The sequence below is a fragment of the Osmerus mordax genome, chromosome 5 (genome assembly GCF_038355195.1).
Source record: "Osmerus mordax isolate fOsmMor3 chromosome 5, fOsmMor3.pri, whole genome shotgun sequence".
Classification (NCBI taxonomy): domain Eukaryota; kingdom Metazoa; phylum Chordata; class Actinopteri; order Osmeriformes; family Osmeridae; genus Osmerus; species Osmerus mordax.
The window spans coordinates 1440026-1458023 of record NC_090054.1 but is presented as its reverse complement, the minus strand read 5'-3'; positions in this window follow the sequence as shown (position 1 = coordinate 1458023).

Sequence of the window (17998 nt, the reverse complement as noted above, 5' to 3'; positions counted from 1 at the left end):
TGTCTACACATTTGGTTGTAATTATGTAGGATTTTACTGGATTAAAGAGAGAAACTGTCTGATAACTTGGTTTTACAAACGTTTACATATTTAGTTTGTTTTAAGGAGCAACATTTAGCTACCGGTAGCTGTGTTCAGGTGCCCCAGAGTGCTCAGCTGTGTTCAGGTGCCCAGGGGTGACCCAGCTGTGTTCAGGTGCCCCAGAGTGCCCCAGCTGTGTTCAGGTGCCCCAGAGTGCCCCAGCTGTGTTCAGGTGCTCCACAGTGACCCAGCTGTGTTCAGGTGCCCCAGAGTGCTCAGCTGTGTTCAGGTGCCCCAGAGTGCCCCAGCTGTGTTCAGGTGCCCAGGGGTGACCCAGCTGTGTTCAGGTGCCCCAGAGTGCCCCAGCTGTGTTCAGGTGCCCCAGAGTGCTCAGCTGTGTTCAGGTGCCCAGGGGTGACCCAGCTGTGTTCAGGTGCCCCAGAGTGCCCCAGCTGTGTTCAGGTGCCCCAGAGTGCCACAGCTGTGTTCAGGTGCTCCACAGTGACCCAGCTGTGTTCAGGTGCCCCAGAGTGCTCAGCTGTGTCCAGGTGCCCCAGAGTGCCCCAGCTGTGTTCAGGTGCCCAGGGGTGACCCAGCTGTGTTCAGGTGCCCCAGAGTGCCCCAGCTGTGTTCAGGTGCCCCAGAGTGCCCCAGCTGTGTTCAGGTGCTCCACAGTGCCCCAGCTGTGTTCAGGTGCCCCAGCTGTGTTCAGGTGCCCCACAGTGACCCAGCTGTGTTCAGGTGCCCCAGAGTGCCCCAGCTGTGTTCAGGTGCTCCACAGTGCCCCAGCTGTGTTCAGGGTGCCCAGGGGTGACCCAGCTGTGTTCAGGTGCCCCAGAGTGCCCCAGCTGTGTTCAGGTGCCCCAGAGTGCCCCAGCTGTGTTCAGGTGCCCCAGAGTGCCCCAGCTGTGTTCAGGGTGCCCAGGGGTGCCCCAGCTGTGTTCAGGTGCTCCACAGTGCCCCAGCTGTGTTCAGGGTGCCCAGGGGTGACCCAGCTGTGTTCAAGTGCCCCAGAGTGACCCAGCTGTGTTCAGGTGCCCCAGAGTGACCCAGGCCTGCTCTGGTAGTGCAGGATGTGCTGACACGGTCGGGATCTGGATTATAACAGGAACATCAAACACACTGGTGCTTCTGTAATCCCTCCATCAAACTCCCTCCACCCCTCGCACAGGAGCAAGGGGCCAGTCACTTCTCATGTCTGTATTCTTCTCTCTCTCCCCTCTCTCTATTTCTCTCTCTGTTCTCTCTCTGGTATGCCCTCTGTCTCTCTCCATCTCTTTTTCTCCCCATCTCTCCCTCTCTCTACTCTCTCTCTCTCTTTCTTGGTCCTGTCCTGGGGATGGGTACAGGATGGGATGATACGGTTAACCATCAAATCCTGCTCGCCAGACTTTCTGAGATGGGCATCACTGGCACTGCACTTCAGTGGATCTCATCCTACCTGTCGGGAAGATCCTACCAGGTATCTTGGGGAGGCAAAGTGTCAGGCACACGCCAGCTCTCCACTGGTGTCCCACAGGGCTTCGTCCTTGGACCCCTCCTCTTCTCCCTGTACACCACCTCGCTTGGACCAATCATCACCTCCCATGGCTTCTCCTACCGCTGCTACATTGACGACACGCAGCTGTACCTGTCGTTCCCCCCAACTGATCCGGGGATCTCAGCTAGGATCGAGGCCTGCCTCACAGACATCTCCGCCTGGATGACCGAGCACCACCTCCAGCTGAACCTCGCCAAAACAGAACTCCTCATCATCCCGGCCAAACCCTCCATCTCCCACGATCTCTCAATCACCCTGGGATCTGCGATGCGGAAAGTGGGAGGGTCATGGGGAAAGTGGGAGGGTCATGGGGAAGGTGGGAGGGTCATGGGGAAAGTGGGAGGGTCATGGGGAAGGTGGGAGGGTCAGGGGGAAAGTGGGAGGGTCATGGGGAAAGTGGGAGGGTCATGGGGAAAGTGGGGGTCATGGGGAAAGTGGGAGGGTCATGGGGAAAGTGGGAGGGTCATGGGGAAGGTGGGAGGGTCAGGGGGAAAGTGGGAGGGTCATGGGGAAAGTGGGAGGGTCATGGGGAAAGTGGGGGTCATGGGGAAAGTGGGAGGGTCATGGGGAAAGTGGGAGGGTCATGGGGAAAGTGGGAGGGTCGTGGGGCAAGTGGGAGGGTCAGGGGGAAGGTCAGGGGGAAAGTGGGAGGGTCATGGGGAAGGTGGGAGGGTCATGGGGAAGGTGGGAGGGTCATGGGGAAAGTGGGAGGGTCATGGGGAAAGTGGGAGGGTCATGGGGAAAGTGGGAGGGTCAGGGGGAAAGTGGGAGGGTCATGGGGAAAGTGGGAGGGTCATGTGGAAAGTGGGACGGTCATGTGGAAAGTGGGAGGGTCATGGGGAAAGTGGGAGGGTCATGGGGAAGGTGGGAGGGTCATGGGGAAAGTGGGAGGGTCAGGGGGAAAGTGGGAGGGTCAGGGGGAAAGTGGGAGGGTCATGGGGAAAGTGGGAGGGTCATGGGGAAAGTGGGGGTCATGGGGAAAGTGGGAGGGTCATGGGAAAGTGGGAGGGTCATGGGGAAAGTGGGAGGGTCGTGGGGAAGGTCAGGGGGAAAGTGGGAGGGTCATGGGGAAGGTGGGAGGGTCATGGGGAAAGTGGGAGGGTCAGGGGGAAAGTGGGAGGGTCAGGGGGAAAGTGGGAGGGTCATGGGGAAGGTGGGTCAGGGGGAAAGTGGGAGGGTCAGGGGGAAAGTGGGAGGGTCATGGGGAAGGTGGGTCAGGGGGAAAGTGGGAGGGTCAGGGGGAAGGTGGGAGGGTCAGGGGGAAAGTGGGAGGGTCAGGGGGAAAGTGGGAGGGTCAGGGGGAAGGTGGGTCAGGGGGAAAGTGGGAGTTCCACCCAATAAGGTGGGAGGATACGCATTAAGTACGCCTAATTATATATTCCGCAGTATTTACAAAGACTGCCAGTAAGACTGTTCCTCTATTCTGCGGGGGAAATTCTCTGCCTCTTAAAAGCAGGTCTTAACCAGGAGCGCATTTTCCTGTGTGCACAAATGTACATACCTTATTCAATGGCAGCAATGATCCGAGCAAGGCGAAGACATAGGCCAATTTTTTTCCGAGGGTGTGGATGTTCTTCATGTTCGTATGCTTCATGTTTTGGTTACCTGCAATGTTTTTGGGGCTATCTCGTTATTTATGATCATTGACCTATGCACTTGTAAAGCTCTCTCTTGGAAGTCGCTTTGGATAAAAGCGTCTGCTAAATGAATACATGTAAATATTCTGCCCTGTGATATGTTCAGGTTTGCTGTTACTTCATGCACGTCACTACATTTAAGCTTGCGCTTTCTTTTTCCCGTAGGAAGATCCAGGATAGAAATATGCGAGCCCATTGTTCTTTTAGAGGCGCGCTAATTACGCTTGAGGGCAGAGTATGCACTGATTGCCTGATGGGTGTCAGGTTTGATAAATACTACGCAAAATGAGGAAGCATAGCGGGCGTTATTACCAAACTCGCAATAACAGACGCAGCGTAAACTGCGCCATTGTAAGTAAATGAGGCCCTGACTGTCTCACCACCTTCAAGAATAGGCTAAAGACGCACTTGTTCCGGGAGTACAATGGCACTTAGGAATGATTGGCTGGACCTGATGTTTCAGGATCACAATGACTCTTATTGAGAGTCTTGTTGCTCTTGTTGGTTAGTTGTAACTGACTTAAAACTATTGTACTTACTGTGTAATGTATTTTTGTTGCTTGCTTTTTCCCCACAGGTACACCCTTGCACTTTTGAGGTTCATGTTGTTAAATTGTTTAATTGTAACTTGTACAACTACATGCTCTTATGGTTTTTCCCTTTGGGATTTATTTAGTTTTCACAATGTATGCTTCATGTTTTGGTTACCCACAATGTTTGGGGCTATCTCGTTGTTATGATCAGTGACATATGCACTTTTGTAAAACTCTCTTTTGCAAGTCGCTTTGGATAAAAGCGTCTGCTAAATGCATAAATGTAAATGTATAGCTCAGTGGTAGAGAGTATAGCTCAGTGGTAGAGGGTATAGCTCAGTCCTACAGGGTATAGCTCAGTGGTAGAGGGTATAGCTCAGTGGTAGAGGGTATAGCTCAGTGGTAGAGGGTATAGCTCAGTGCTAGAGGGTATAGCTCAGTGGTAGAGGGTATAACTCAGTGGTAGAGGGTATAGCTCAGTGCTAGAGGGTATAGCTCAGTTGTAGAAGGTATTATTGCACGTTCATTTTTATGAGAACAATGAACTGAACGCAACTATATGACAAATAATGAATTTGAACGGTGAACACGTTCATATTATTTGAGGTCTAACTAAAACGTTACGGAATGTTTTCCTTCTCCTGAGGAGAGACGCTGTCTAAATCGAATGCTTGCACCATTGCTCAGTGCCCGTAAAATTTCCGCTATGTAGCCTAACCTAAGCCAACTAACTCAACTTTGCACTACGTTACCCTTGATTCAGCGCACACACATGTAGACCAAACAAGCAACGTATTCCAAGACAACAGGTCTCGGACTTATAAAAATGGCAAGTGAAAGCAGACGCAGACTCAGCGACTACATCTGATGCACCTTATTATTTTTTGCAGGATTTTTATACACAGTAAACACAAACCTTAAAACTATGAAATTAACTGAACTATGAACTAGTTCAGAATTTAAATGGTGAACTATGAACGTGAACTATTCATGTTTACTTGTATGAACTGAACTTTGAAGTGGTTCATGAGAGGTATGAACGTGCACAACACTGAGTGTATAGCTCAGTTGCAGTGATGGGTATAGCTCAGTGGTGGAGCATTTGACTGTTCAACCCCCCATGAAAGTTGCTTTGGATGAAAGAGTCTGATAAATGGATACATTTGGAACCAGAGATGGTTTGGTTTCTCATGAAGGGCGTCCTATAAATAACAAGCATTGATAATAATATGGAGGGTTAGGGTGAGAGATGGGAATGAGACAATGTGTATGGGGTGGCCTTGAATTGTTTCTTTTTACATTTTACATTTCTAACAGCATTATTTTTCATTTGCATGTAACTCATTAAAGATATTTATTTTATAGCTAACTTTCAATCTCAGGTTACCAATCGTGTGCATTAATTTATCCCAGTCACCAATGTGAGGCTTGTTCCAGATCCACACCATTGCTGTGAATAATGACTAATCAATATCAAGTAATGATCATAAATTGTTCACATTAGCTACAATATAATATTAGCATGGTTGGCTGAATTCACTAAATGGTTATTTTAACAGTATTCCCTCAGCAGGGAGGTGATGGAACATCCTTCTCTGCTGAGGGTGGATTGTCTCCAGGTTTAGGCCCAGGGTGGACTATACAGCCCAGAACACAGAACACAGGGTGGACTATACAGCCCAGAACACAGAACACAGGGTGGACTATACAGCCCAGAACACAGGACCAGGGTGGACTATACAGCCCAGTACCGTGAAGGCCTATGGGCCTACGGGGCACTGTTAGACCAGGGCCCTGTACTACGGGGCACTGTTAGACCAGGGCCCTGTACTACGGGGCACTGTTAGACCAGGGCCCTGTACTACGGGGCACTGTTAGACCAGGGCCCTGTAGTACGGGGCACTGTTAGACCAGGGCCCTGTAGTACGGGGCACTGTTAGACCAGGGCCCTGTAGTACGAAACAAGTTTAACACGTATGGGATCAATTCTCGTTCTCTGGCTTCACTGAGCCTAACAACCATGATAACGGTGGTTATCAACTCCTTAACTCAACCCAGGATTCCCCACTTGAGCGATGAGCGCGTTCACATAAAAAGGGACGTGTTTGCAAAATATGACCAATAACAAAGATAGACCAGTCTTGAGCACCGTACTTCCTGTCTCCTGATTAGACAGAGAGTGACAGACTTTTGTGAAGAGCGTGTTGTCAACAGGCCCTTCACATCCTCTCCCTCTCTCAGGTCCTTCACATCCTCTACCTCTCTCTCTCCCTCTCTCAGGTCTTTCACATCCTTTACCTCTCTCTCTCCCTCTCTCAGGTCTTTCACATCCTCTACCTCTCTCTCTCTCCCTCTCTCAGGCCCTTCACATCCTCTCTCTCTCTCTCCCTCTCTCAGGTTTTTCACATCCTCTACCTCTCTCAGGTCCTTCATATCCTGTATCTCTCTCCCTCACATCCTCTCTCTCTCAGGTCCTTCATATCTTCTACCTCTCTCTCTCTCCCTCTCTCAGGTCCTTCACGTTGTAAAGAACAACACCTGCCCTCCGATTACTATGACAACATGGCGGCTTAATTGCGTTCATTGTCACTTGACGGCGCAGCATGTGGCTGAATAGCAATGAGGCTCTGAAGAAACAGGAGCTCAATGTGGTCCAAGGACAACAACCCAAATCACTGCTTTGCCCTGAGGACTGGGCTGAAGGGCTCTTCAGAGATCAGCCTGGCGATGAGAGAAGCAAATCGTTGTGTTGGAGCTGGATGTGTGTGTGGTCCATCAACAGTCTCCTGGTCTGAGGGTGGTGGACTGCTGTGGTCACCACACTCACTAGAAGCAGGAAAAGGCTGCAAGACCAAATAGTGTGATAGGAAACTAAACAGTGGGAAATGATGTTGGAAGAAACATTTGTAATGAATGTTGACTGTCTGCCGTCTGTGAGTCACTCTGGCAGTTCAGTTGTACAGGCTGTGTTCTGGAGAGACCAGCCCGCTAACTAGAGACACATCACGTTGCTGTATGGAGAGACCAGAGAGCTGTCTAGGGAGAGAGAGACCACACTGCGGCAGGAGAGACCACACAGCAGTATGTAAATACAGTTTAAAACTTCTTGAAACTACATAGAAGTAAAGTGTTGCTATGTGGTTACATGGTAGTTAATATAACCTTACTGTCAAGTGTTGTCATGCAGTTTCATAGTGTTGCCTCTGCTGAACAGTGTTGTCATGCAGTTTCATAGTGTTGCCTCTGCTGAACAGTGTTGTCATGCAGTTTCATAGTGTTGCCTCTGCTGAACAGTGTTGTCATGCAGTTTCATAGTGTTGCCTCTGCTTAACAGTGTTGCCATGATTGATCCACAGTGACAGGCAGCAGTCCTGATGTGCACTGCTGAGAACAGCAGCTTGACAACAGTGATTGCTATATAAATTATAAGTGTCATTAGCAGCAGCATCCATCATTACAGTAGGTGAGGACTGGCGTTCCTGGAGCTGCCTCTAATGCTGTATTAATGAAAGCAGTCATTATGCAGATGCAGACAGCCAGGTCTGCTGGCAATGGCTGCTGTGATGTAGACTGATGAGGAGGAGGATGTTTGAGAACAACATTGAGACAACTTCAGACCTCGGCACAGAGATGGATTCTCTACATGTCCATTATAATCACACACACCAAATTAGGTTGTGTCCTTGGGCAAGGCACTTCACCCTACTTGCTTCGGGGGAATGTCCCTGTACTTACTGTAAGTCGCTCTGGATAAGAGCGTCTGCTAAATGTCTAAATGTAAATGTAGCTGTGGGCCCCTAGTGCAACACAAGAGAATGTTCATTTGTTGAAGAAAGGGTTTTAGTCCGCCTCTTCACTAACGGAAAGACTAAGTTTAATTATAAATAAAGTAAGCAAACAGCGCTTGATCGGCCATGACTGACGTCAACGCAGCAAACCAGGAGAAGCTGGAATGTCCGACTCCACAGAGCCGTTTTTAACTCCTCCCCGACTGCAAGCGGCTACTCTCGCCGGTCGTTTAATGCAGCCGCAGTCCATGTCGAACGCACCTATTCACTCCCTAATCGCCTGCAAATAATGTTTTTTTAGTCTTCTGTTCTGTTGATGGCTGGCAATCTTAGAAGGTTTGGGTCACTTGTGGCACATAATATTCACTCATTTTAAGCAATCAATCTACCTGAACAAAATTAGACGAAACGGAATAAAACAGAATTCACCAAAATGTGAAACGGAACATTCTTCTTTTTCTTTAAGGAAAATCATTGACCCTATTCTTAACAGTTCTACAGTAAAGTAGTGCTTTATTCATTGCAAGAACAAGAGTGCCAAGGGTACACTATAGAATCAAAACAAATAAACAACTTAGTTAACAAACAATACAATAATATATGTACATTTAAGAGTGTTAAATAATCAAAATATAATATTAAAAATAAACAAATAAATTGTAAAATATAAAAAGTGCAAATGAACGTTGTCTACTGAATTATATACATTTCACTCCACACTTCAAGAGCTACAGTGCAGTCCTGCTGGCCTTCCTCGCTGCAAAGTCATCAATGACTTTATTGTATCGAATCTGACCACCAACTTCATGGTTGATGCTGATCACAGCCAGACCACTGAGGCGTTCTTGAGCCATGGTTGACCTCAGGTATGTCTTTAAAAGTTTTAATTTGGAAAAACTCCTCTCGGCTGAAGCTACTGTAACTGGAAGGGTTGCCCTGATCCGCAGAGCAATACAAAGGTTAGGATATATCCAGTGTGCGAATTATACAATGACATTAGGGGGGGTCAACTCAGTGCCCCCCGCCTCCGGAACGACGTTCACCCCTGCCGCCGCCCCAACCAAGTAAACGGCAATGGCACACACACGCACTACTAAAACTACAAACACTATTGTAGTCATTTCTTTCTGAAATAATTTTTTTTATCTTTATAAAACTACCAGAGGAACATATCTGACTGTTCATCACAAAATACGGTATTTGGAAATCTCTCCAGATTCTGACAAGCAATGAAACAGATAAATTAAGCTATCTTGCTTGATACAGAGCTAGCGATAGCTATCTTTTAAGTTGGTGGTTAACTATGTTTCTATCATTAACATTCTTGTGAATATTATACAGCTAATTGCCATTACAAATACATTCGTGACAGATTTTTTGGGGGTATTAGATAACTTGCCTTTCTTGAACTTTCTCACGACGCGGAACGTACCGCTACGTAGCTACACTGAGGTGATTGAACCAGCACACTTCCTGGTCACTCACGCTGTTTCTTGAGTTGTATTGGGCACTTGTCACTCGCGCTGTGTTTATTGAGTGAATTTTGACTAGATGGCAGTCAGTGTAATACTGTGTGTGATATTTTCTGCCATAAAGTCAAAATTTCTGTGTATCGCCACGAATATGGTAAATAAATTGTAATATTTACGATTACAGGTAAGAACGATATATAAATGTATCGACCCCCCTGACCTGTGGTTTTTACCTCTTTTAGGGGGGTCCGAGCCTTAATCGGGGGGGTCAGACCCCCCCAAACCCCCCCGTAATTCGCACACTGGATATATCTCTGTGAGCTGCTTTGTTTGAATGAATTTGAACAACTCAAGAGTTGACATGCTCTTCTTTGAAGGCAAGTCAGGTACATTTTTCAACTCCTGGGCCAGCTCCTTCCCATCCAAATCAGACTGCCCTCCATGGCTTAAGGTGTGTGCAAGTGCCTCTGATTGCTTAATCAGCTCTTGGTGTGGCAGGTCTTGGAAGTTTGACAGAATGCCAAACTTGTCATCTACATCTTCAAGAGTGGTTAACCACTCCTTTTGTGCTGACACTGCAGAATCCACCACCACGTTAAAGAAGGTTACCTCCAGATTTTGCAAGGCATCCCTCAATGGCTCAGCAGGAGCAGGGGCGGACTTACCCATTAGGCAAAGTAGGCAACCGCCTGGGGCCCCCAGCTGCCAGGGGGCCCCTTGAAAGACTCCATAAAAATACTATATGATCAATAATTACATTTACATTACATTTAGTCATTTAGCAGACGCTCTTATCCAGAGCGACTCTCAGGATAACAATTTTTGTCTAGTAATTTGAATTCTGAATTCGAAAGGGGAGGCAAAAAAAATACACACCACTGGGTGATAGATTTTCAAAAAGTCGCCTTTCTGTTTTAAAAAGCCTTTTAAAATGTCATTGACGTCATACACATCGTACGACCAGAGATACTACTTTACAGCAAGCTCTGGTCACTTCCTTTTTTCTCTCGAGGCATCGACAACACAGCTGCCAGGTTCTCCCTGTCAATACACATGCTATAAAAGAGTTTTGGTTTGCTAATGTTGTTGCTAATGCTCTGTTCTGGTTCTGCTTCGGATGCCATCAAGCGGGATCTCTGGTCGTAGTCAGTCCTTCACTAACCAATCAGAATTTGTTAGCAGAAGGCTAGCGTGTTATGGGCAACAACGACTTACCCTGTAAGAAATCGAAAGGACATAAGTACTCGTTCATTCAACTTTAGACCTGTAATCCATGTTGAACATGAAAAAACTACAATCAAATCTGAGATTTCTCAACGACAATCAGGTGAAAGAGACAAATTTAGCCGTTTAGCTCCATAGACTCCCATTCATTCTGCACTCGACCGCGATCACTCCCAGTGGAACTATGGTGGAACTGTAACAAAATTCGGTACAACGGGGCTTAATAAGGAGTGGCCAGGCTCTCCTTAAACAGGCTCTGATATGAGACAGTAGAAGAGTTAAGTGAATGCAAAAAACAATTTGCTAAATGAAACGCAAATCCCCGAGCAGAGCACAAAAGAGAAAGACAAAAAAGGAGAGTAAACGAGTAGTTGCCAAACTGAAACTACTGAAGGAAACGTAATTTTCCTCTCCACTGGCATCCAATGATGCGGCAGCTAGCACAAGTGCTGCTCAGTGAAGTTTGGCTAGCAACAGCAGCTAGGCTAGCTTGTTCGTAGCACAATTTACCGGGGTCAGCTTCTCCACGCAGGGCTCTAGACTGAGACCAAATTTGGCATTGTTACTGACAATGATCGCTTCCAAAAAACCTTTTTTGAATTAGCCATGTCCCTCTAAATAAATGTCATGCTTATTTCCTTTTTGGGGGGCATATTTTCAATCAGCAGATGGTACTGTTTCAATCGCGATTCCATCTGAAATACTGCCGGTGACAATGCTGTTACAACAGCTTGTTTCAAAGGGGGTTCTTAATGAATTAATGCAATATGAGTAGGCTAAATCCTTGGAAATATCGATAGAAGGGAAAAACTTAAGGTGTCATAGAGGTTATGACCGTTTTGCACCGTATTGCCCAATATCTTTTCAACTGAGGCTGCTATAGCTTATCAATATTCCTTCTTGCAGGGGAAATGAGAAGACAACCGTTTCATTCTACACTTCACTTTTTGTATTTTGAATTGTAAATGAGCAGCAACAAAAAAAAACTAAAAACGGGAGTCAGGTGGCTGAGCGGTTAGGGAAGCGGGCTAGTAATCCGAAGGTTGCCAGTTCGATTCCCGGTCATGCCAACTGACGTTGTGTCCTTGGGCAAGGCACTTCACCCTACTTGCCTCGGGGAGAATGTCCCTGTACTTACTGTAAGTCGCTCTGGATAAGAGCAATGACTAAATGTAAAAACTTTTAAATGTATGCAATCTTCATAAAAAGTATAGGCATACACATTTTTATGTAAAATATACAGAAATATCAGTTGTAAAAATTACAGTTAATAATCTGCAACCGACGCTAGCAAGCACACCCTACAATTTCCCCAGAAATGGTACCCTCTGTAGTTATTATTATTATATTAATAATTATTAAATGGATTGAAATGAGTGAGAATAGGAGTTAAGGGGGCCCCATGCCTGTCTTTGCCTGGGGCCCCCAAATCACTAAATCCGCCACTGATCAGGAGACTCATATGAGAAGTGCCTCTTTGTGGACTTCAGCCGCTTTTGGACAACATCCACATTCATCTCTTCACGCATGGCCTTGGCTGATGTTTGTGCAGCCACAAAGCCTGTGGCTCTGTAGGACTCAAGAGCTTTTTCTGTCTTTTTCAGTAGACTTACTGCTACATCCACTTGCATGGTTTGGGACTGCAAGAGTTTGCTCACGTGCTGAATTTGATTCAACAGATCATTAGGGCTGCAACTAACGATTATTTTAGTAATCGATTAATCTGTTGATTCTTTTTTTCGATTAATCGGATCAAAAAACATAAAAGCATTAATTTCCAACCCTTTATTCAAAAACAGAACTGACAGTGCAAATTCACAGTGCAAAAAATCTTCAGAATGTGCACAAACAGGCACACAATTTTGAAAAAGTTATTAATATTAGCGTGGATTTAATGCTATTTTCAGAGATGAGCAATTTATTTGAGTTTTGTTTAAAATATTTTTGAAAATTGAAAGGTTGTGGAAGTAGGCCAGACTTTATTTAATAATATGGTGTATATGTAAGATTTTTTGACACAATTTTGAAAAAAAGTTACGATTTGCGAGGATTAAGCTATTTTCAAAGATTAGTGATTTTCTATCATTTTATTTGAAACTTCATTGAAAGAGTAAAGGCTGTGGAAGTATACCAGACATTGTTAAGATACTCTGGTGTCTGTTTGAGGTTTTATATTCATAAAAATATTATAAAAGTCTATTTTCAAAATGGTATGGGTAGTTTTCACCCGGTCCCTAACGTGATGCTGCAAAGTAGCGTCTTCCAAATGTGAGACGAATGTCGAATATGAAACTTAACTTCACCTTGGTCAATTAACACACCTTTTCGACGTATTTAGTGTGAAATGCTCTTACACCTTGGATGAATTAGGTCGTACTGATTTCTCTGCCTCCGCCATGTGTTTCAGAACAACGTTACTCAACAACGTCTCTCCGATGGCCTTTCCTCTACCTCCGCTCCAGGCTCAACGAATATTTTTTTTTTTACTCAAACATCTCTGCGACTTATTGATCAATCCTAATAATTGGGTCTTTGGCCTGGTTTCTCACCTCAGGCAGTGCATCTCTCACAGCTGCGGCTTCATATGTGGAGGTTCCACAGCTTTCACTCTACTCTCCCATCTGGTTTCTGACCACATTTTGAGCGAAAGGTTCAACATTTTTTTGAGGATGGCCCATTTCTGTGTAGAGGCAGAAAACAGGCAGTAAAACTTCTGCACAATACCAAAAGATTTAATTCCACCTTTGGAGCTTTAGGCAGCATCAGAAATGACCAAATTAAGTGCCCCACAAGGCACGAACAAAGCTCTTGGGTTTAATTGCAGTAGCCTGGCCTGTACTCCCTTGTTCTTTCCTCTCATATTTGCCCCATTGTCATACAAATGTCCTCTGCAGTCATCAAAGGCAATCTCCAACTCTTCCATCTTCTTCAAAATCAGGGCAGACAAACTTTCCCCAGTGGAGTCCTCTGCTACTAGGAATCCCATGAAGTGCTCTTTAACCTGGGGGTCTTCTTCCACTGTCAAAAGTCTTATCACAACTGACAGCTGTTCAATGTGGCTAACATCCTGGGTGCAATCTAAAATGAGGCTTAAGTATTTGCATTTCTTTATTTACTGCACCATTGATGAGAGAATCTTTCCACTGATACATTGGATCAACTCGTTCTGGATGGTTTTTCCCAGTACATCTGGTGTGATGTTTCACATTTAACCTTGTGGATGTGGTCTTTCAGCACTGGGTCAAAGTGTGTCATAAGCTCAACCTCTTTCAAAAAGTTACCATTTGAAGGAGAGTGGAGTGTCCTCTAAATGCCATATTTCGCACAGCGAGCGACTGTACAATTGCAACCAGTCTTGTCAGTACTGCTCTCCACCAACTCTGATCTGCCTCAAAGAGGGCCTGCTCTTTTTTGTCAATGGTTGTACCTTGTTTTAATCAAACTGCCAATTCTTTCCATGACGCCAAATAGTACAGGTGTTCCGGACTATTTTCATGGCTGTTTAGAGCAGCACTTGCATTTTTTCCAATCAGACAGTCCTCCATTAAAAATGTGTTTTGGGGAGAAAATCTGACAACAAAAAAAGACAGTTTTTTTTCTTTTGACTATGTCAACCAACATCTTTTAATCCGTTCTCCATTTATTAAGGTCCTGCTGAAGTACTGGTGGTGGCAACTTCTCCCATCATCTATCCTCGGAAAAATGAAATCAGGTGTAACCTGATTTGGTCCTCTCCGAACAAACTCTGTGTTTATTGTGTCCGTGAGATGTGCAGGCCAGTTAGCAGGATCGGTTGGTAATGGATCGTCTGTCTTTGATGCATCTGGACAGCACACGAAAAGCACACTTTCTCATCTCATATGCACAATAAGTTCACACACACACATAATTGTTGTAGTTTTAAAACCATTCTTGCTTGATATAAGATATTCAGCTGTTTGTATAACCTCTCTGCATTTAAATGGATCTCTTTGAGAATGGAGGGGTGGATGGGTAGATTCAGCTGTGAATTATGCTGGTACAGTATGGAGCACATGGTTAGCTCCATATATATATATATACAGTATATACACATACACTACCGTTCAAAAGTTTGGGGTCAATTAAAAATGTCCTTATTTTTCAAAGAAAAGCACTGTTTTTTTCAATGAAGATAACGTTAAATTAATCAGAAATACACTATATAATACATTAAAAATATACATTGTTAATGTGGTAAATTACTGTTCTAGGTGGAAACGTCTGGTTTTTAATGAAATATCTACATAGGTGTATAGAGGCCCATTTCCAGCAAATATTACTGTATGTGTTCGAATGGTACATTGTGTTTGCTAATTGCCTTAGAAGACTAATGGATGATTAGAAGGATTAGAATTAGAATGCCAAAGGTCTGCAATGTTGTAATTGCTGCAAATGGAGCATTATTTGACGAAAGCAAAGTTTGAAGAACAAAATGAATATTTCAAATAAAATAATTATTTCTAATAATAATAATTAACCTTGTAAATGTCTTGACTATATTTTCTATTCATTTTGAAAGTTATTTGATAAATAAAAGTGTGAGTTTTCATGGAAAACACGAAATTGTCTGGGAGACCCCAAACTTTTGAACGGTAGTGTACATATTACAGTATTTAATAAATGTAATGTTACTGTATGACTGCATCATGAATGGTTCATGTAGATGAATTCATGTAAAGAGTATCCTCATATTGTTTTAAAGAGAACATCCTTGAGCCAACTGAGATAAATAAAACCTTAGAAAAATTTGGTAAATAGCTAACAATCGTTACATTCATGAGACACACACCTAAGAAAAGAGTGTATGGGTGGAACCTGTGGAATCAGGATGAGAAACAACACGCTGGTCTGAAGTTGCTTGCAGTGGTTCTGGGCCTCTACCATATTGTCACTTTTACATTAAATTATTTATCATCAGGGAGTCAGGTGGCAGGTGGGGAGTCAGGTGGCTGAGCGGTTAGGGAATCGGGCTAGTAATCTAAAGGTTGCCAGTTCGATTCCTGGCCGTGTCAAATGACGTTGTGTCCTTGGGCAAGGCACTTCACCCTACTTTGCCTCGGGGGAATGTCCCTGTACTTACTGTAAGTCGCTCTGGATAAGAGCGTCTGCCAAATGACTAAATGTAAATCATCAGGAACATCTGTTGACACATTGCACTCACCGGAACAAGCAGGCACAGTGTTCAGTGGCCATCTCATCAGGATTAGCAGTTTGCTGTTCTGATGTTCCTTCTAGTGGTTGTAGGTCTATAAATATATAGAGAAAACAAGAGTAAATATATTGACTGGATTAGACATGACACAACATACTGTCACTTTTACATTCAATTATTTATCTATTGACACATTGCACTCACCTGAGGATCCCAGCCCAGCTGAGGTGCTTGGCTGTTTCGTGAATTGATGCAGCAGTTGGTGCCAGATATTTTAAAAGTGAATCTAAAATGATATAACAAAAGTATGTATTATCATTACTTGTTAAATGTAGCTATTATGTAGTTATTAAGCATTTTGCTGTATTTGGACAGCCTGACATACTTTTTTTATTCCAAGATGCATAGCTCTTGATTAGGTAAATCATGTCTAATTAAACTGGCTAGCTCGCTCCACCAAATACTTACGTTGTTATGATTACTCAAATTTTTATTTCATGACACATCGGAAATGACGCAAATTGCTGTACAGCTGAACAGAATTTAAGGATTTACCTTTTGCACGTTTCTCTTCTTCTTCCTTTCTTTTCTTCTTAAATTATGCCCCGGATGGCTTTTGCCTCTTCATTATTTCGTAACCAAACGCCTCACTGTGCTAGCATGTTCTGATAACACCAAGGAGGTACGTACACCTTCCGTTTCCGATTTTTGGCTCATTTTACTCTGTTAGATTTATTTATTTTTCAAATTATTGGTTGGAGATATAGAAGGGGCACAAAAGAAACAGCCAAGCCAAAAAAATACAGAATTCTTGTTTGTCTTTTTTTTAACACCACCTTCTGAGTGGCGCCCTAGGCGACCGCCTAAAGACCGCCCCTGGGTTCACTGTGTCCATTGTACCCACTGAACTGTCCTTATTCAACTGTGACAAGGTAATTTCGGTTCTGCAATCAATGACCCCTTTAATAAAATTATGTTAACCTTGAGGGTGTCAAACGAACGACAAAAGCACTCAGGAAATGCATGTCACGCTAGCCCTATAGCAGGGTTTTTCCTACATAGAGAAAATTTTGGCGCGCGCCAAAGCCGTTTTCGCGAGCACCAATGACAAATCCCAAGTGCCAAAGGCAAAAAAGTCAGCGATGAAGAAAAGAAAAAAAGCTGTGTTCATCACACGTGCAATGCATGTCAGCGAATGTTCTCAATAGTACGTTTCAAGTAGGCTACAGCCGAACCCTCGTTCTGTTTTGATCAATAGTAATCGAGTTGATAAGCGTGTCTTCTTGTCTGATCAATACGCAACTTTGAGGTGCTCGAATGGACAGAGCGGCCAGTAAACTGTCGTTCCGCTGCGAGGGCCAGCCCGACGTGCACGACGTGTACACCTGTACAAATGCAAATTACATGTCCACTCAAAATGCTGACAAAAGTTTGATTTACAATTTCCAACGCAGCCTCCATTGGTATTCTTAACCTGGAATGATAATATATAGTGCAGTGTTTCCTTTATGGCGAAATTTCTGCTGCCACGGTATCAGAAATCAGGCTGCACAAAATTTTAGGCTGTCTATCAGCAATGATTGTTAGAGTGCATGTCGGAGAATTGCATGGACACACGCTTCACACTGCAGTTGAGATTGCGTGTGTGCGTCCTTGAGAACTGTAAGTCGTATAACTTATGTTGTCAGTTCATTTAGGCCTGTTATTGTGTAAGTCTATAGTTCTTGCAAATTTAAATCAAGTTAACTGGTGATTTTCGTTGTTTGTATTCTTCCCCTGCTAGCTAAATTGTCTGTTGATTCGATAGCGATTGCTGCCCTTCCTCAGGTTTGTATTTCAAGTGCATTATTATGCTGAAGCAGTTTTAATTAATAAAAAGTGGGTTTATTGTTAGTATTTGCTACAGAATGCTTAGCCTATCAAGATCAAATGAAGCAGGCAGTGTACATGCTTCAGAGTGGCCTACCTTAATCAATAGGCTAGGCTACTGACCATTTACAATAAGTTGTTACGTCAATTATTAATTGGCAGCATTTATGCCATTTAAAACATACTTTATGAGTGTAAGGTGTCTTTAAGTAGCCTAACTTTATTGCTTTAGGGGAAATATGACGAAAATATGGGGGGCAGGGGGGAGGGAGATGCAAAACACCTGGGGAAAAAAGAATATATATGCATATGTTTTTTTTTTTGGAGCATCGAAGACCCATTTTGACCCAGGAAAACCCTGCCCTACAGCTGCCATGCTGTTACGATGCGCCACCACTCGTTTCTTAATTACGAGTTTTACATCGGACCATTTCTTCTTAATTTCTGCCATGCATTTACGACCCTATAATAATAATAATTGGGTGTGCTTTGCCTTCGGCAAGGGCACAACCTTTGTTCTCTCACATATATTATTCTTTCTTTTCCCACCCCTAAGCCTCAGTCAATATTTGGACTACATACACAGCGTAGGTGTCAAAAGTTTAGTCTTGGTAGCGATTGAGTTGCTTGTATTTTTATTCACGTTCCGTTGCATGGTTTAAGTTTAAATTAAGTTTTTGTGGCAAAAAAAGTGCCTTATATCAACGAAGGGTACTCAGTACTAGCCTACGTCACAACGCC